The following is a 21,436-nucleotide window of genomic DNA, read 5'->3' on the forward strand; positions in this document are numbered from 1 at the left end:
GCCTTCGGGAGCTTTTTGATGTTTTCAAAGCCTTCGGGTCATCTGTAAGCCCTTCAGTGCATGATGTTTCCAAAAAGCCTTCGGGAGCTTTTGATGTTTTCAAAGCCTTCGGGTCATCTGTAAGCCCTTCAGTGCATGATGTTTCCAAAAAGCCTTCGGGAGCTTTTTGATGTTTTCAAAGCCTTCGGGTCATCTGTAAGCCCTTCAGTGCAAGATGTTTCCAAAAAGCCTTCGGGAGCTTTTTGATGTTTTCAAAAACCTTCGGGTCATCTGTAAGCCCTTTAGTGCATGATGTTTCCAAAAAAACCTTCGGGAGTTTTTTGATGTTTTCAAAAACCTTCGGGTCATCTGTAAGCCCTTCAGTGCATGATGTTTTCAAACATTTCCATCCTGCTCAAAAGAAGCCAAATGAAAAAATTATTGTCTTTTTCGTCTTTGCTCTATTCTTGTTAACACCAGGATGAGCAAAGAGGGGCAGCTGTAGACATCATTTTTTCATTTAAATATATTATTATTATTAAAATTATTATTATTATTATTATTATTTATTATTATTATTAATATTATATATTATTATTATTTAATAAATAATTACAAAACTGGACCGGCCCAGTTACAAACAAACTAGAACCGGCCCAGACCAACTAGAAACCCTAAACATTTGGGGTTTCAGCTAGGGTTTCTAAACCCTAGCCCCCCAGCCGCCTCTGATGCTTCCAGAAGCCCAGCCGCCGCCTCTGCCGACACTCCCACTGCCAGGTGACCCAACCATATGCTGCCGACGATCCCCTGCTACCACGACTCCCATGAAGAAGTCTCCAGAACGCCACGAAGCTACCCACATCGAGCCCTATGGTGAGTCACCGCCATAGCTATGGTGACTCACCAGAAGTCCCCACTGGAACCGGTCCGACGAGAGCCTCAGTGGTGGCTATAAAAGCCACCACACCTGCAAGAAAGAAGACGACGGCAGAGAACGACAAAAAAAAACAGAACAGAAAACAAAAAAAAAACGAGATAAGAGATAGACAGAGAACGAGAGACGAACAGAACGGGAAATAAGCAACATAGATGAGCAACAGAGACGAGCCACGAACTCACAACCAGCAGTAAACCAAAACAGAAACGAAGAAAAGAAGAGGAACTTACCCTTGAAGCCTCGCTCATTGCCAGAAATACCGAGGGTCACCGGAGTCTCATTTTTCGAAGGTAAAAAAATTCGATCTACATCGATCTAAAGAGATTTAGGGAAAAAGGATACTAGAACTGACATTAGGGTGTTCAGATCTATCTTCTGGGGGGATTTTGTAAATTTTCGGCCACCATTAACGGTGGCCGGCGGCGGTGATCGCCACCAGAGAACGGTGGCCCGTGGTCGCCGGGATTCTCTCCGTTGAGAGAGTTAGAGAGAATTTTTAATTCTCTCGTTTGTTGAGAGAAGAGAGAAAGAAGAGAGTGAGGAAGATGGCATGTATGGCCGGCCATTCGGGGTATTTAAACCCCTCCCCGAACGACGTCGTTTTGGGGGAGGGGTGTGCGTGTAATTTCCATCATGGGTAAACCCTTTCCGCAGTCACTCCGAGTTTGTAACATTACAAATTAGTCACTGAAAGCAAGTTTTGATTCTTTTAATTATGTCATTCAATTTTATTTTATTACATTTTAGTCATTATCAGTTTATATATATATTTAGGGTAAATAACTGATTTAGTACCTTATAATTTTATTAACATTTATTTTAATCCGATTAATTAAATAAGGCTAAATTACAATTTTAGCACTTAAAGTTTTTATTTATTCGAGATAGAGCCTTTAAACTTTGATAAATTTTATTTTAATCACTGATTAATTAATTAATTAAGGATTAATTACACTATTAGTAATTTTATTTTATGATGATTCAAGTTATGTTCATTATTTTAAATAATTTTACATTTATTATTATTTTATTTATTTTTAGTCATTGTTTAGTTATATTTTAACTTAATTTTTATTATTTTAATATATTTTAAATCATTACTTTAATTATTGTTTTACTATATTATAAATATATATATTATTTATTTAATAATGTTTATTTATTTTCCATATTAAAGAAAAGGGCAGTCTTAATACAACTGGATGTCCTATTCTGGTATTTTAAAACTAATTATTATAAAAATTATAATTTAGTTTTATTACATTTTTATTTATTAATATAGAAGAAAAGAGCTGTCTTAAGGTACCTAGAAGCCCTTTTCTGATATTTCTAAATAAATAAATATCTTATTTATATATATTAATATATTTTCTTAAAATTATAAATTTGAAATAAAAGGATTATGAATTAAATATATTCGAAATTTTTTCTTCTAATAATAGAGACAATTTATAGTTAATAAAGTACCAATTTTGGGCGTTGTAGGGGTGCTAATCCTTCCCTAAACGTAACCGACCACGAATCCCTTTTTATTAATAAAAAAAATGAATTTTTGGTTAAACGCAGATCAGTTTATCTTTTAACTGATGTTTTCTTAAAAACTCTTTTAAAAGTTGATTTTTAGGTATTCGACCTACCTGACCCAAAAGGCCGATGGCGACTCCCAAATTATTTTAAAAACCATTTATTCACATTACTTTTCCCATGAAGTTAATATTTCGTGCCCGGACGAAAACCGGTTACGACACAGCTAATACAAAGAAATCATGTTGTCGTTGTTTTTATCTTATGATTCAACCATAACTTTCCCAGAATTCTTTCTATCCCATCTGTTTTTAGAGCGTCATGGAATATTTAATCGCTCCTAATTGAGAAATTATTTCATGAACTATTTCTACCACATCATCAATGGTCTCAACAAATTAAAAATTCAACGTCAATTTTTTTCCATATCATTTACACAAATCAATTTCTTCATTAATACATGTCAAATCAAACTTAAATTTAGGGATTATTTTTAGGATCTTTTTCAATGCATTTTAAAAAAATCTATCCATTTGTTCCAAGGTTTGCTGCAATTCTCGTTTCCATAGTTGACACTTCACTGTAATTGGTGTTTTGAGGATTCATTACATATATTCCCAGAATGTTAATCATGGTTGCTACTGCTTCATCATCACCTAACATGTTGTCTAAGATTTCATCTTGACAAAGTATTTTGTCTTCATTTGGTGAATCGACGACGATGTCTATGAACATTATGTAATCAGTGGCATGATGCAGATCTCTATCTGATACAAACAGTTTCTCGAATGTGATGAGATTTCGCAAGAAAGATTCAGTATAATCATCGTGTTAGATTTGTCTAGAAATTAAGTTGACAAGTTGGAAATTTCATATTGGTTGGTGGCCAACTTATTGGAAATTTCATCTTGGTTGGTGGCCAAACTTTGAACATGTGAATTTCATATTTGGTGGCTAACTTGTACACATTGGAAAATTCTTTGGTAGGTGGCCAAACTTTGAACATATTGTTCTTGAAACTCAACTATAAATAGGTCTAAGTATTTCCATTAGAAATCATCCCAAAAACAAGTTCTCTCTTCCTCTTGTATTCTTCATTCTCCCACTTTGGGAATTTCAAAGAATTTCATTTGTTGTAATATTGGCGATATAGTGAAGTTATCATCCGGTGTGGTGCCCGAGGAGTAGACGATATTCTCGTCGAACCTCGTAAATTTGGTGTGTTCTCTCCTTTATTGTTTTTTATTCGGTTCTTTTCCATTGTGTTTCAATATTCAATAGTTTGACAGGTTTATCCGTTTTTCAACCTTTGGTGGTTTTAATCTTGACATTTTAGGTCAATTTTAAAACTACGTTCGTGTGGGAAATAACCCGTTTTCCCCAACAATTGGCATCAGAGCTTCAGTTGAGGTTATCCTGGTGGTTCCGTTGCTGAAAAGATACAGTTCGTGATATTGAATATTGTTCGTTAGAATTAAAATGCCAAAATACGGATCAGTTGAGACATCAAGCTCTTCATCTGGATCGGTGAGGAGGGTGATGTCATATGTAAATTTCTCGGTGGAGTTGTTCGATAGATCCGGTCATTTTGGCATGTGGCAAGGCGAGGTGTTAGACGCTTTATTCCAACAAGGTATAGACATCGCCATTGAGGAAGAAAAGCCTGAATATATGGAGGAGAAAGAATAGGGAACAATCAATCGTTTGGTATGCAACACGATTCGATCTTGTCTTTCCAGGGAGCAGAAGTATGGCTACAAGAACGAGACTTCTGCAAGTAAGATGTAGAAAGCTTTGGAGGAAAAATTCCTGAAGAAAAGCTCTCAGAATCGTCTCCATATGAAGAAAAGATTGTTCAGATTTGATTATCAACCAGGCACCAATATGAATGAACACATCACTGCGTTCAATGAGCTAGTGGAAGACTTATTGGGCATGGATGAAACCTTCAAAGATGAAGATTTGGCTTTGATGTTGTTGTCATCTCTTCCAGATGAATTTGAGCACCTTGAGACAACGTTACTTCATGGTAAGGATAATGTTACCCTTAAAGATGTAACTGCTGCTTTGTATAGTTATGAACTCAGGAAGAAAACCAAGAAGGAGAGCAAGTAAGAAGCAGCAGAGGCCATGGTGGCAAGAGGTCGCTCGAAAAGTCAAAAGCCAAAGTGGAGAGGGAGATCAAAGTCGAAGTCCAGACTGGGAAATGATGAATGTGCCTTTTGTCATGAGAAAGGCCATTGGAAGAAAGATTGTCCAAAGCTGAAGAAAAAAGGAAAAGCTGCTCCAGATGTATGTGTTGCAGAGCATGATGCACATTACTCTGACATATCATTGGTTGCTTCATCACCAACATTCCATTTCGATGAGTGGATATTAGATTCGGGTTGCACCTATCATATGTCCCCTAATCGGGAGTGGTTCTCCGATTTAGTGGAACTAAATGCATGAGTTGTTTATATGGGCAATGACAATGCCTGTAAAACTGTTGGGATAGGTTCAATTCGATTGAAGAATCAAGATGGATCAACCAAAGTTCTGACGGATGTCCGATATGTGCCCAGTTTGAAGAAAAATCTTATCTCGTTGGGAGCCTTAGAATCCAAAGGCTCAGTAGTCACTATGAGAGATGGAGTTTTAAAAGTCACATATGGCGTACTTGTGATAATGAAGGGCATCAGGAAAAATAATTTGTATTACTACCAAGGTAGTACAATTATTGGAGCAGTTGCAGCAGCTTCCAGAGGTGATGATTTGGGCGCAACCCAGTTGTGGCATATGCGATTGGGACATGCTGGAGAGAAATCGTTGCAAATTCTGGCAAAGAAAGGATTGTTGAAAGGTGAAAAGGCTTGCAAATTGAACTTTTGCGAGCATTGTGTTCTGGGAAAGCAGAAGAGAGTGAAGTTTGGCACCACTATACATAATACAAAAGGTATTGTAGATTATATTCACTCAGATGTATGGGGTCCTTCAAAGACATCGTCTTTGGGAGGAAACCATTATTTTTTAACTTTTGTAGATGACTTTTCCAGAAGAGTTTGGGTGTATCCGATGAAGTCTAAAGATGAAGTGCTTCAAATTTTCCTGAAATGGAAAAATATGATCGAGAACCAGACTGGTAGAAAGATCAAACGTCTTAGGACGGACAATGGAGGGGAATATAAAAGTGACCCATTCTTTGACGTTTGCCATGAGTATGGTATTGTTCGACACTTCACTGTTAGACATACACCACAACAGAATGGGGTGGCAGAGCGTATGAATCGAACACTATTGGAGAAAGTTCGATGTATGTTGTCTAATGCTGGGTTAGGCAATGCATTTTGGGCTGAGGCTGTGACATATGCTGGCCATCTCATTAATCGTTTGCCATCATCAGCGATAGGAGGAAAAACACCATTGGAGGTATGGTCTGGAAAACCTGTTACTGATTATGATTCCTTACATGTATTTGGATCCACTGCTTATTATCATGTGAAGGAATCCAAGCTTGATCCGAGAGCAAAGAAGGCTCTCTTTATGGGAATCACCCATGGAGTGAAGGGATTCCGCCTTTGGTGTTTAGACACCAAGAAGATAATTTGTAGCAAAGATGTTACCTTTGATGAATCTGCCCTAGTAAAGAAGGTAACAAGTGAAGCTGTCCAGACAAGTAGTACTCAACAGCAGGTGGAGCATACTCCAAAACAGGTGGAGTTTCAGCAAATGATGATCCCAGAAGTTGATGCAGCTAATTCTTCAACTCCAATAGAAGAATCAGAAGATGAAGAGGTTCAAACCCAAGAACCATTAGAGACACCAGAAAAACTTGCAGTTACAAGGCCAAGGAGAGAAATTCGTAGACCTGCTCGATTTATTGATATGGTGGCCTATGCTCTTTCAGTTGTTGATGATGATATCCCTATCACTTACCAAGAAGCAACACAAAGCTTGGAAAGTGATAAGTGGAAAAGTGCCATGGATGAAGAAATGTAATCTCTCCAAAAGAACGACACTTGGAAACTGGCACAATTACCGAAAGGTAAAAGACCCATTGGATGCAAGTGGGTATTTGTAAAGAAAGATGGATCTCATAACAAGAAAGATGTTCAAGGCACGGTTGGTAGCTAAAGGCTACGCTCAAAAGGAGGGAATTGACTACAATGAAGTATTTTTCCCTGTTGTGAAGCATTCCTCCATTAGAATATTGTTGGCCTTGGTAGCACAGTTGAATTTGGAGCTAGCTCAACTTGATGTAAAGAAGGCTTTCTTGCACGGTGATTTAGAAGAGGAGATCTATATGACACAGCCAGAAGGATACAAAGATGGTGGTTGTGAGAAATGGGTTTGTAAGCTGAACAAATCGCTATATGGATTGAAGCAATCTCCGAGGCAGTGGTACAAGCGATTTGATAGCTTTATGAGGAGGCAAAAGTATACTAGAAGCAAATATGATCATTGTGTGTATTTGCAAAAGCTTAAAGATGGATCTTTCATTTATCTTCTCTTGTACGTTGACGATATGTTGATCGCTTCGAAGAGTCAAAAGGAGATAGACAAATTAAAGGCTCAGTTGAATCAAGAGTTTAAGATAAAAGATCTAGGTGAGGCCAAGAAGATTCTTGGTATGGAGATAAGCAGAGATAGACAGAGAGGGAAGCTTTGTTTAACACAGAAGCAGTATCTGAGAAAGGTATTACAATGTTTTGGCATGAATGAAAATACCAAACATGTAAGTATCCCATTGGCTTCTCATTTGAAACTTAGTTCTCAATTATCTCCTAAAACTAACGAAGAACGATTGTATATGGCAAAAGTTCCATATGCTAATGCAGTTGGGAGCTTGATGTATGCAATGGTGTGTACGCGTCCTGACATTTCACAAGCAGTTGGAGTTGTGAGCAGGTACATGCATGATCCTGGAGAAGGACATTGGCAAGCTGTGAAATGGATTCTACGGTATCTCCAACAAACTGTGGATGTTGGTTTAGTTTTTGAACAGGATGAAGCACTTGGTCAGTGTATGGTTGGATATGTTGATTCCGATTATGCTGGTGATTTGGATAAGCGTCGATCAACTACTGGGTATTTGTTTACTCTTGCTAAAGCCCCAGTAAGTTGGAAGTCTACATTGCAATCTACGGTGGCCTTATCTACTACAGAGGCAGAATACATGGCAGTTTCAGAGGCTGTAAAGGAAACAATTTGGCTTAACGGGTTGATGGAAGACTTGGGAGTTGTTCAAAGTCACATTAGTCTCTATTGTGTCAGTCAGAGCGCTATTCACTTAGCGAAAAATCAAGTCTACCATTCAAAGACTAAGCATATCGACGTGAGGTATCACTTTTTGCGGGAGATCTTTGAAGAAGGAAAGATTCTACTTCAGAAAATTGCGACATCAGAAAATCCTGCAGATATGATGACCAAGGTGGTAACAGTAATCAAGTTCAATCATTGTTTGAACTTGATTAACATCCTGAAAGTATGAACACCTTCGGGTGTGTGGCGCTTGTGAGCGCAATTAGAGGCACTACAAATTTGGGGAGTTGAAGAAGTTGAGTAGGCTTGGTAATTTCAAGCCAAGGTGGAGATTTGTTAGATTTGTCTAGAAATTAAGTTGACAAGTTGGAAATTTCATCTTGGTTGGTGGCCAACTTATTGGAAATTTCATCTTGGTTGGTGGCCAAACTTTGAACATGCGAATTTCATATTTGGTGGCTAACTTGTACATATTGGAAAATTCTTTGGTAGGTGGCCAAACTTTGAACATATTGTTCTTGAAACTCAACTATAAATAGGCCTAAGTATTTCCATTAGAAATCATCCCAAAAACAAGTTCTTTCTTCCTCTTATATTCTTCATTCTCCCACTTTGGGAATTCCAAAGAATTCCATTTGTTGTAATATTGGCGATATAGTGAAGTTATCATCCGGTGTGGTGCCCGAGGAGTAGACGATATTCTCGTCGAACCTCGTAAATTTGGTGTGTTCTCTCCTTTATTGTTTTTTATTCGGTTCTTTTCCATTGTGTTTCAATATTAAATAGTTTGACAGGTTTATCCGTTGTGCAACCTTTGGTGGTTTTAATCTTGACATTTTAGGTCAATTTTAAAACAACGTTCATGTGGGAAATAACCCGTTTTCCCCAACACATCGATGATGAGTTTAGGGATATATAAGATGTTATTTTCGAGCCTTATATCGAACATGCTATTTCCCTCTATTGTCTTGAATTCCATCCCATCTTCTTTGAGTTTCAAGGCACAACGTATAAGGTTCATATCAGAATTCTGTGTTTCCTCGAAGACCTTTATTTCTAAACTTGAAGGATGAAAGCAATGGTGATATGTAAAGTCTAGCAAGTGATTGATTCCTGATCCGACGGACTTGAGGTCGTTTTTGGGACACCCCTTTCATGGTACTCTATGGAAGTATATATGAAAATCGCGTACATGAATGCACCTCAACCAACTCAGGGCTCAATCATGGCAAATAGATAACGAAGAATGGAAGTTGATTTTGGAGTAACAAAATGTCTTAAACTAAAGCAAGAAAGAAGCCGTTAGGGTAACACTCGAACAAATCTGTATCCTCCTGTAAATACAAGCACATCAGCTAAACAACAAAGCATCATCGACGAGCAACATTTTGATGAAATCATCTGAGTGAAGGCTTAAAGGTTGTCCATAGCATTTTCTAGCTTGTTATTCTGAAACATTAATCTCCTATGTTTCTTCAACAAGTTGTAGAAGAAGGCCAAGCTTTTGGCTCTTCCATTGCTCTCAAGTGACCTAACGAAGATAATTAGGCACTCTGAAAATACAAGGCCGAGGCGACGTCACTGATGAATTCTTAAACTTTTGTTCTTTTAATCTTGTTTTCCGATTTCTAACTTGGATTAACAGAAAGTAAAAGAACTTCATAAACAGAGATATTCCTTTTTAAAAAATGCATTAACGAAGATTCTAAAAATAGTTCTTAAATTTAAGTTAAATTTAATATGTATTAATGAAGAAATTGATTTGGAAAATAAAATCTTTATAGGTAAATGACATAAAAAAAAGATTAATGTGAAATTTTTTAATTGACTGAGACCATTAATGATGTGGTGGATAGGGTCCACGAAAAAATTTCTCTTCCTAATTGCACTGCACGATGGTTTAGCATCTTATTCTTAATGGCTCCATGCTTAATCTTCAAAGGTAAATTACTTGTACAATTGGTCAATGTGGTTTATATGTATAAAATATTACTTTAATTCACCAACTCATTGAATTTTTTAATGCAAATAAAAACAGTTAAAAGATAACTAAATAAATATGTGAATATATAAAAGGTGATAAAAATACAATAGAGGATTAAACTACTGAAATAAAAACAGTTAAGATAATTAAATAAATATGTGAATAGATAAAAGAGTGATAAAAACATCAGAGTCGAGCGTATAATAAAACTATCTCTAAACACAAACCGCATATTCAAATTCAATCGAGGGTCCAAAGCAGAGCAAATCAATGTGATAACAAATAAAGTTTCATCTTGATCAATAGAGACGATGTCAAATTTATCCCTGAAAAAAAATTAAACAAAAAAGAACGATCAAGTGACTGATAGAGAAGATTAAAAGTGTGCCAAAAGACAAAGAATAATGTGTCATAAAATCAAATGAAATTGTGCGATGAAGATAAAATTATTAAAAATTATAAAAAAAAAATATGTATAAGAAAATAGATGAAAATAATAAGAATACCAACAGTTGGCAATTAATACTGCGCTTAGCTCGTAGACTTTATTCTCATTCTCCATGAAGCCAACTCTGCTGCAGATTTGCTTGAAAAATATTCTCTTTGCCAAGGACCCGATCATTACTTTGTCAGCTCTACCCCGTCCTTCATCAATGAAGTTTTAGCTCGAGATTCAAATAGCCCCAGCAGGGCTGTTTTTTAAAGTTGTAAAGCTTTATCTTCTTTTTTATTTAGAGAAAAAAAAAGCTAACCAGCTCGAGAGAAGAAAGAGAATACCCTAAGAGACGTGAAAGGAAAACAACCTTTAAAATCTTTACCATGTTACCAACTCTTTGAATTGAATGGACTAATTTATAAAATAAAAAATATATTTTATTCTGTTCAAACGAGTAAATAAAAAAAAATTATTCATATGACCACTTAACTATTACATCTTTTTATTTTGACTACTGATTTTAAAATTTTGTCAATCATACCACTTATCTATTTAAGTGTGACAATTAAGTCACATGTCGTTAACATTTAACGAAGAAGGTGATGTGGTAATTAAAAGTTTTGATATAATTTCAAATTTAATCACTGTTACTTATATATTCTATCATTTTGCTCTTAATTTTACCAAAATACTTGCAATTTGATGGTTGAGTTTTTTATTTACCCTCCATTAGTCAACTCCTAAACTCCTTCCCGAGATCCTGATTTGACCTCACTGTGTTTGTAGATCGAGTACTACTGAAAGAAGCATCCTCATCGTCTTTTCAAATGGAATCGTCAGCTGCTTCAGGCTTGGCCCACCAATAAAATTTTGGGTCAAGTATATAAATGGTCCCCCGACTATAAGATATTGCTTTGTTGAGTCCTTCGACTATTAAAATTTACAAAATGATCACTCGACTATTCATTATATTCCAAACTCTTTTTTTTTCGTTAAAAAATTAATGGTCGTCTGAACTGGACGTTAACATGTTGATTGAGATATGATAATCGTTTGAGATTATGAGATCAGATTTTATCATATCTCAATCAGCAAGTTAACGTTTAGCTCACACTGTCGTTAATTTTTTAACGGAAAAGACGAGTTTGGAACATAATGAGTAGTCGGGTGACCATTTTATAACTTTTAATAGTCGATACTCAATAAGACAGTATCATATAGTCGAGGGACCTTTGTAGACTTTATCCAAAAATATTTACCGTAAACATTGACCTTGTTAGCATCATTTGACTCATTCTCAAACAAACAGTCATTAAACGTGTAACAAATTCCTATACTCTTCATCACTAAAAATCTTCATAGCTCAAACACCCTTGGCCACGAAATAAACCCTACGTTGATCTCCAGAGTTTCGTCTTTCAAGTCTTGGTAATGTTCTTCTTCATACTCCTCGTCTGAGCCTGAAATAAGATCCTTGCGACTATGAGCGCCTCCCATTTCTATTGAAAGAGAACTCAACTGTGAATTTAGAAAAAAATGTTCTCTTTTGGGGGTTTTAAAGGGAATGGGGGAGAGGATCAAATTGATAAAATACATAGGTAAGATGAACTAAATATGGAATTATATTAAAAATTTTAACTACCACGTTACATTTTCTGTTAAATGTTAACGACAAGTTATTTGATGACATATTTTATATTCTCCATAATAAATAATGTAAATCGAATAAATTTTCATGTTAAAACGTAAAATGTTACCATCAATGTAAACTCATGTATATTTTAGGTTGTAATAAGAATTCTTACTGAATATGTAACTTTTTTTAGGTTAGACAGGGAAATATTTTAAGTTGAAACTGAAAATGTTACATTATTCATAATAAATCATTTAGATCAAATAACTTTTTAGGTTAAAACGTAAAATGTTGCCATCAATGTTAGTTTTTTTCCAATTGAGAAACTCATGTAATATTTTAGGTTATAGCCTAAATTCTTACCGAATATGTAACTTTTTATATTGGATATGATAGTATTTTAGGTTAGAACCGAAAATGTTATATTCTCCATAATAAATCATATAAATTGAAAAACTTTTTAGGTTAAACGTAAAATGTTACTATTAGTGTTAAGTTCTTTTCAATTAAGAAACTCGTGTAACATTTTAGATTTTAATAAAAAATCTTACATAATACGTAACTTTTAGAGGGGAGACGATATTATTTTAAATTGAAATTTAAAATATCATGTTCTTCATAATAAGTCATGTAGCTTTGATAACTTTTCATGTTAAAATGTAAAATGTCACCATCAATGTTAAAGGCTTTTTTTTTTTCAATTAAGAAACTCATGTAATATTCTAGGATGTAACTAATTTTTTTATCGAATATGTATCTTTTTAGGTTGGGTATAGTAACATTTTCGGTCTGAAAATGTTACTTTTCCCATAATAATTACGTAGATCATATAATTTTTCACGTTAAGAATTAAAATGTTACCATCAATGTTAAGTTTTTTTAGTTGAGAAACTCGTATAACATTTTTCTGTTATAATTGAAATTCTTACCAAATATGTAACTTTTTATGTTGGACAAAATAATCATTTAGGTTAGAATATAAAATATTATGTTCATAATAAATCATATAGATCAGATAATTTTTTAAATTAAAACGTACAAAAATTAACATTATCTTGAAAAAAAATTCAATTGAAAAACTCATATAACATTTCAGATTATAATTTTTTTTCATACTAAATATCTAACTTTTTAACATTTTAATTTAAAATTAAATAATATTTTAATCCTATCAATTATTTATTGAACTGATCACACCATAAATTAGCCTTATATACAGAACCTCCCTCAAACCCAACAGTACAAAAAGCTCTAACATATACATAATGTCCTAAAAAGTAATACATTACCAGCCGTACTAATATATATATATATGAACGGCCCATTCTTTCATGGTTATCAGAATCGGATCGGTCAGCGAATTGATTGTGCTATCAGTTCATTGGTTCAATCAGTCAAATCGGTCAGATCGATCGAAAGAATCGGACGACGTCATAATTAATTAATTATTTAAAAATTAAATAAAAATATAAAAAAATATTTAATTAAAAATAGTTTTGTATATCACAAGTCATATTCAAAGTAAATTATAACATATATAAGTTAAAAACTATAAAATCAAGTGAAACAAAATGATTCAAATCAACTATAACTTAATATTTAAGTTAAAACATATTAAATAATAAATATAATTATATAACTATAATCAAAAAATAAATTTGGGGTTAAAAAAATCATAACAAACGATGCCGTTTGGTTTAATTTTTTTTTAAATCTCACATGGCTAAAAAACATAGAAGAGCATCACAAAAGTCTAAAGAGTAAAAATATGAAAACAAAACAATCTCACATGACTAAGAAACATAGAAGAGCATCCCAACTGACTTCTATAAAAAATAGAGGTAATTTGACATTCAAAATCATAAAGCCTTTTGGTGAGCACAGAGCGAACTATTCTTTCGTTTCAATTGAGCTCAAATTTCAGGCTTCAATCAAGCTTCTAATTTTTTTTTGAGTTCGAGTTTTTTGGAGTTCAAGTTTCAATATTATATTTCAAGTTCGAGTTGAACTTGATAATTTTTAGCTCGTGAGTTTTTGAGTCGAGTTGAGCTTACTTTTAAAGTTTTCGAGTTCGACTCGGCTCATTTAACAAATGACGTCGTTTGATTTAATTTTTTTTTTTAAAAAAAAACATAAACGGTTTTCAACCGATTCACGGTTCGGACGGTTCACTGCCGGTTCAACGGTTCCTTCCGATTCACTAGTAACGATATAACCGATGTAGAATAAACCAGACCAAACAACGGTTTCCGGTTGAACCGACCTATCCGGTTTGATTTTCAAAACACTGCACTCTTCCCTCTATTTTTTATCTAATACTCCTTTCGCCGGAAAACCCTTCTACGTCCTTCCATGCGTGAATCCTCCGTCATCCTTTCCCTCTCCTCTAACCTCAATATCCGTCTCCCAAACCATCAATTCCCTTTTCCACCCCTTCAATTTTCCTTCACTTTGTGCGTTCCAATTCCAATAAACGAATCTCTGTTTTAATCCGTTGTCAATCGATATAGTCAACATTGAACCTGTGTTTAGTGGGCATTAGGGTGCGTTTACGCTGCCATTTTTGAGCTGCGAGTTAAGGAGCTTAACGGCGATCAATGAATTCAGAAATGAGGAAATTTATTTGGAATGAAACAAGAAGCAAAGCATCAATCGGAGTTGGATAAGTGCGCCGAGGGTATGCAAATTGGGAGATTGAACCGGTTGGTCGGGCCGGAAACCGTTAATTATTCGGCAGGATTAGAGGATTTATATGAGAAAATGCTTTCTGAAATCGAAAGCTTGGGCAGACTCGTCGAAGCCAGCTCAGCTAAGGCTCCTGAACAGGTGAGGTTATTACCCCCGTTTTATGTTGTTGTAAATCAATTGTTAGGCAGGAAAATCAGAATAGGAGGTTACGATACAAAGTTGCTAGGTCTGCTGGGGCGGAATAATTGGTTCCTGTTTTTTATTTTTGAATACCATGCCATTTAATCATGTTTCTTGTTTTTGCATCACTTGATATGGCTAAAACTCGATTATCATGATAATGTGTATTGGTTTTAGGTTTGTTAAGGGAACAAGTTTGATTCGTTTGTAGTTGACGGTTCAGTTCTTTTAGTTTAGATAGAATCAGTGACGGGTCTATAAATATATTTTTAAGATAAGCATGTCAGTTAAGTTAAATAAACAATTAATATAAAAAATTTCAGATTTTAAACGTGTCCCACTCTAAAATATACACGTACGTCCGCGTTGGCTAGAGTAACAATCGTTTAGCGAACAACTGTTGGCTAGTGTTAAAGAAAAAAAGATGTGTTATGAAAACAAGGATAAAATATAATTGGGGTTGTAGGGAGCCAGCCCCATTTTAGTATCAATTAAGATATTATCAATCAGTTATATTCTAATTAGATTAAAAAGATAGTGTGGTCAAGCTTTAAATTTTATTTTGATCATTTTATTTGAAAACTTTGTTCATATACTATAGTTGATTTAAAAGATTATTGAAGATTTAAGTGAAAAGAAGTATTTATAAGAAGGTAACTGGTGGCATCCGAAGATGATCTCCGGAAGTTTAACAAAGTCCTTGGCTAAACCTGTTTTCTTCTGTTTATCTTTGAAGTGAACTTAGCCCTAGGGATAGCAGAATAGAGTTTGGTAGATGTTTGTTGAAAAATGATAATGGGATAATCACAATTAATCCCTAGGTTTTAGGGTATTTACAAGATTAAGTCCTTAAGTTTCAACTATAAATACCCTAGCTCATTTAGCTTCAAAACCATCCCAAAAATCATTTCTTTCTCCCAATACTAGAGAGCTTTCTTGTGAGTAGTGAGTGTTTTGTAAACACCTATAAATTTTCTCTCTTAGTAAAAGATCTGCAGCAGTCCGGAGACGTAAGCACAATTGGCTGAACTCCGTTATCAATTTCGGGTATTATTTTTCCGCTTTTATTTTGCATTCTCACTAATCTGGTTATAGGGAAATTACTTGTTACTCGGTTTATTTCCTAACAACTGGCATCAGAGCTTTTGGTTGTGAATTCTGTCAATTTTTTCGAGGTTACTATTCGGGTTACTATTCACGTAAATAGTGAATTTCGTGAATAGTGAAATTCGGTCGACGATACGAGTTTGTCGACGAATGTGTTCTAATACACGGCGGTTCGCAGAAATTATCAGAAACGATCCAAACGAAGCCATATTCGAGTGGGAACGATGGCTGCAGACGAAAGGAAGTTGAAAATTGAAAAGTTCGATGGTGCGGACTTTGGATTTTGGAAGATGCAAATTGAAGATTTTCTATACCAGAAAAATCTATATCAACCCCTCTTAGGAAAACAACCAGAGGGCATGAAGAATGAAGACTGGGCTCTTCTCGACAGACAAGCCCTCGGAGTTATCCGACTGACGTTATCCCGCAATGTTGCTTTCAACATAGCAAAAGAAAAGACCACGGCGGGTCTTATGACGGCTCTCTCCAGTATGTATGAGAAGCCATCGACCTCAAACAAAGTTCATTTGATGAGGCAATTATTTAATTTGCGGATGACGGAAGGGGCATCGGTGGCAAAACACCTAAATGAACTCAACACAATCACAACCCAGTTGAGTTCAGTGGAAATTGAATTTGATGATGAAGTTCGAGCTTTAATTCTCTTATCATCTTTACCAGACAGTTGGAATGCTACTGTTACAGCAGTCAGCAGTTCGTCGGGAAACAACAAATTAAAATTCGACGATGTTCGGGATCTGGTACTGAGCGAAGAAATTCAACGGAGAGAATCGGGTGAAGCATCAACCTCCTCAGCCTTGCACACAGATTCCAGAGGGAGAACTTCAGAAAGAAATTCAAATCGTGGCAAATCGAAATCCAGAAGGGGTAAATCAAGAATAGGAAATAAAGATTTTACCTGTTATAATTGCGGCAAGAAGGGCCACTTCAAAAGAGATTGCCGAGCACCGAAGAAAAATACCGGCGCATAGGAATCTGCCAATATGACGGAGGAGACAGGTGATGCTATGATTTTAAGTGTCAACAGCCCGATTGAATCATGGATTTTGGATTCAGGGGCATCTTTCCACTCCACGCCATGCCAAGAAATCATGGAGAACTATGTTAGTGGTGATTTTGGGAAGGTTCATCTTGCTGATGATGAAACCTTGAAGATCGTCGGAAAAGGAGACATCCGACTAAAGCTGCCAAACCAGACCACATGGAAGCTGACAGGAGTGAGACATATTCCTGGTCTCAAAAGAAATTTGATTTCTGTAGGACAGCTTGATGGAGAATGATACAGTACAACCTTTTCAGGTTGTAAATAGAAGATTACCAAATGAGCACTCGTAATTGCTCGTGGTAAGAAGACTGGTACTCTCTATGTAACCTCAAATTTAGAGAATATCATTGCAGTAGCAGATATTGATGGAAAATCAAACCTATGGCACCAAAGGCTTGGCCATATGAGCGAGAAAGGAATGAAGATACTTCTGTCAAAAGGGAAGCTGTCGGATCTAAAGAATGTAGATGTCGAACTATGCGAGGATTGCATATTTGGCAAACAAAAGAAAGTCAGTTTTGCAAAGATTGGCAAGACACCCAAGGCAGAAAGGTTAGAATTGGTTTATACTGATGTATGGGGACCATCCCCAGTTCCATCTCTTGCAGGCTCACTACATTATGTCACCTTCATCGATGATTCAACAAGGAAGGTGTGGGTTTATTTTCTGAAGAAGAAATCAGAAGTCTTCGATACCTTCAGAAAATGGAAGGCCATGGTGGAAAATGAGACTGGTTTAAAAGTCAAGCGGTTGAGGTCTGACAATGGAGGAGAGTACAGAGATAGTACATTCAGAGATTTCTGCGCAAACAATGGGATCAAGATGGAGATAACAGTTCCCATACCGCAGCAGAATGGCGTAGCAGAGCGCATGAACAGAACTCTGAATGAACATGCCAGAAGCATGAGGATACATGCCGGATTGCCCAAATTTCTATGGGTTGAAGCTATCAACACTGCAGCTTATATGATCAACCGTGGGCCCTCAGTTCCTTTGGATGGCGGAATACCAGAGGAAGCTTGGAGTAAGAAAGAAATAAACCTTTCACACTTAAGAGTGTTTGGTTGTATTTCTTATGTACACATAAACTCTGCTGAAAGAAGTAAACTTGATGCCAAGTCCAACAAATACGTATTTGTTGGTTACGGTGGTGATGAGTTTGGTTACCGGTTTTGGGACTACGAAAATCGGAAGATCATTAGAAGCAGAGACGTCATTTTCAATGAAAATGTGATGTATAAAGACAGGTCAACCGCAGAATCAAGTAATACCGAAGCTGAAACAAAGGAATTTGCTGAGTTCGAGGAGATTTCTGGAAATGATGTTCAGATCAGTCCTGAAGCAGTTCAAGAGGAAGAACCAGGCACACCAGAACTGAGACGCTCCTCCAGAATTCCTAAACCAACCCAACGGTATTCTCCTTCTTTGCACTACTTGTTGCTGACTGACAATGGTGAACCAGAGTGCTATGATGAATCAATGCAAGTGGAGGATTCAGTCAAGTGGGAGTCTTCCATGAAAGATGAGATGGACTCGCTTTTGTCAAATCAGACGTGAGAATTAGCTGAATTACCACCAGGCAAGAAAGCGCTTCACAACAAGTGGATTTACAGGATCAAAGAAGAGCACGATGGGAGCAAACGCTACAAAGTGAGATTGGTTGTCAAAGGTTTTCAGCAAAAAGAAGGTATTGACTAGAATGAAATTTTCTCTCCAGTCGTGAAACTGTCTACAATCAGACTGGTGTTGAAAATTGTAGCTGCAGAGAATTTACATCTTGAGCAGTTAGATGTAAAGACAGCTTTCCTTCATGGTGATTTGGAGGAAGAAATCTATATGAGGCAGCCAGAAGGCTTCATAGAAGCAGACAAGAAAAACCTGGTATGCAGGTTGAAGAAGAGCTTGTATGGTTTAAAACAAGCTCCTAGACAGTGGTACAAGAAGTTCGATAGTTTCATGAGTAGCAGTGGTTTTACCAGATGCCAAGCAGATCATTGTTGCTACATCAAGAGGTTCGAAAATAGCTTCATTATTTTATTGTTGTACGTTGATGACATGCTCGTTGCAGGCTCAGACATGCAAAAGATTATAAACTTGAAGCAAAAATTGTCAAAGCAGTTTGCTATGAAGGATATGGGCGCTGCAAAGCAAATTCTTGGGATGAGGATCAAGAGAGACACAAAGTCAGGGACTTTGATATTATCACAGGCTGAGTATATCAACAAAGTACTCTCCAGGTTCAACATGCAAGATGCTAAACCAGTAAGTACACCTTTAGGTGTTCATTTCAGACTCTCCAAAGAACAGTCACCAAAGACGGAGGAAGAACGTGCACACATGGTGAAGGTGTCGTACGCCTCAGTGATTGGAAGTCTGATGTATGCCATGGTTTGTACCAGATCAGATATTGCTCAAGCAGTGGGAGCTGTTAGCAGGTACATGAATAATCCGGGCAAGGTACACTGGGAAGCAGTCAAATGGATCCTCAGATATATGCGGGGTACCATAAACAAAGCACTTTGTTTCAAAGGTGGAGATACGATACTGACAGGCTATGTAGATGCTGACTTAGCCGGAAATATTGACATCAGAATGAGCACTACAGGGTATGTCTATACTCTAGGAGGAACCGCAGTGAGTTGGGTTTCTCAACTACAGAAGATAGTTGCTCTCTCCATAACTGAAGCAGAATATGTCGCTGTTACGGAAGCTAGCAAGGAGATGGTTTGGCTCCAAAGTTTCTTGGAAGAGTTAGGCAAGAAACAAGAAAACAATGTCTTGTATTGCGACAGTCAAAGTGCTATACATCTAGCAAAGAATCTGTCTTTTCATTCCAGGACAAAGCACATACAATTGCGATATCATTTTATCCGGTCTCTTCTGGAAGATGAGATTTTGAAACTTGAAAAGATCAGTGGAGCTCAAAATCCGGCAGATATGTTGACAAAGACGGTGACTACAGACAAACTGAAGTTGTGTTCAACTTCAGTTGGCATGCTAGAGTAACAAGACTAGAAAAGATGTTGCATTGATCTAGGTGTGAAGACAAATTAAAATCAGTCTTCAAGTGGGAGATTGTTGAAAGTATTAAAATTGTTTTCAAGTTTGGTAACCAACTTTGAAAAAATGGTTTTCAAAGTTTGGTAAATGTTTCTTTGAAAATGGTTTTCAAAGTTTGGTAAATGTTTCTTTGAAAAATAGTTTTTCAAAGTTTGGTAAATGTTTCTTTGAAAAATAGTTTTTCAAAGTTTGGTAGATGTTTGTTGAAAAATGATAATGGGATAATCACAATTAATCCCTAGGTTTTAGGGTATTTACAAGATTAAGTCCTTAAGTTTTAACTATAAATACCCTAGCTCATTTAGCTTCAAAACCATCCCAAAAATCATTTCTTTCTCCCAATACTAGAGAGCTTTCTTGTGAGTAGTGAGTGTTTTGTAAACACCTGTAAATTTTTTCTCATAGTAAAAGATCTGCAGCAGTCCGGAGACGTAAGCACAATTGGCTGAACTCCGTTATCAATTTCGGGTATTATTTTTCCGCTTTTATTTTACATTCTCACTAATCTGGTTATAGAGAAATTACTTGTTACTCAGTTTATTTCTTAACATAAAGAACTCCTTTAAGCTTCTTGCTTCTGCACTGTTTTTATCGTTTGTGAATTGAGGGGTATTTAGTAGGCATTACTTAAATATAAACTTTTATAAACTCGTTACGTGTTACGGTGTCAAATAATAATTATTAAATTTAACTATTGTTATAATTTATATATTTAAAAATATAACGTTAAAAAAGTTAAACATCTACTTTTAATAAAAAAATTAAATATTTAGAATTAATTTAAATACTTATTTTATATTAAGGCCTTCTCTCCGTAGATTTTAATCAAGTGTAGGTTATCTAATAATTCAATGGAATTATGGAGCAACTGAAGCCAAAATATTATTATATTATTTGTGTAATTAATGTGCGAGATGAAGGATATATTTGGTTGAGAATGACGTTATCTTGGGCAAGACTACCTCCCGGGAAAGGAAAAGAAGAGTAATGCCCATCGGTCCAAAGTATCCAAAATAAATGCAACATAAAAAAAGTAGCCGCCACAATCAAAAGTTCTAATCAAAACACACGTCTTCTACGCCAAGATAACGATGGAGGATGGGAACTCACCTACGTTTGCTAGGTTTTGTCCACCACTTCTATCCCTATTTTTTATTCCGTACACAATATGCCACCTCCTATTTTTTTTATTCATTTTAGGATTGTTAAATTTTTTATTTTTAAAAATTATAAAATGATCATCTAATTATTTATATGATTTAATTTTTTTTATTTTTATTATAAATTAACGTTTGTATGAGCTATACATTAACTTTCTTATTATGATATAATAAAATCTAATCTTTAAATCTTAAATAAATATACAAATTAAACAGTTATGAAATTAGATTTTATCATATCTTAGTTAATATATTAATGTCAAGTTCATAATATTAAATTTTTTTCAATGAAAAATAATAAATTTAAAACATACGAATAATTATGTGATTATTATATATTTTTTAATTATTTGGAGACTCGATAAATTAATATTTTATAAATAAATAATTATTTTGTAATTTTTAATAATTAAAAAATTAAACAAAATATTTATATT

The sequence above is a fragment of the Hibiscus syriacus genome, unplaced genomic scaffold (genome assembly GCF_006381635.1).
Source record: "Hibiscus syriacus cultivar Baekdansim isolate YM2019G1 unplaced genomic scaffold, ASM638163v2 tig00116971_pilon, whole genome shotgun sequence".
In the NCBI taxonomy this organism is placed as follows: domain Eukaryota; kingdom Viridiplantae; phylum Streptophyta; class Magnoliopsida; order Malvales; family Malvaceae; genus Hibiscus; species Hibiscus syriacus.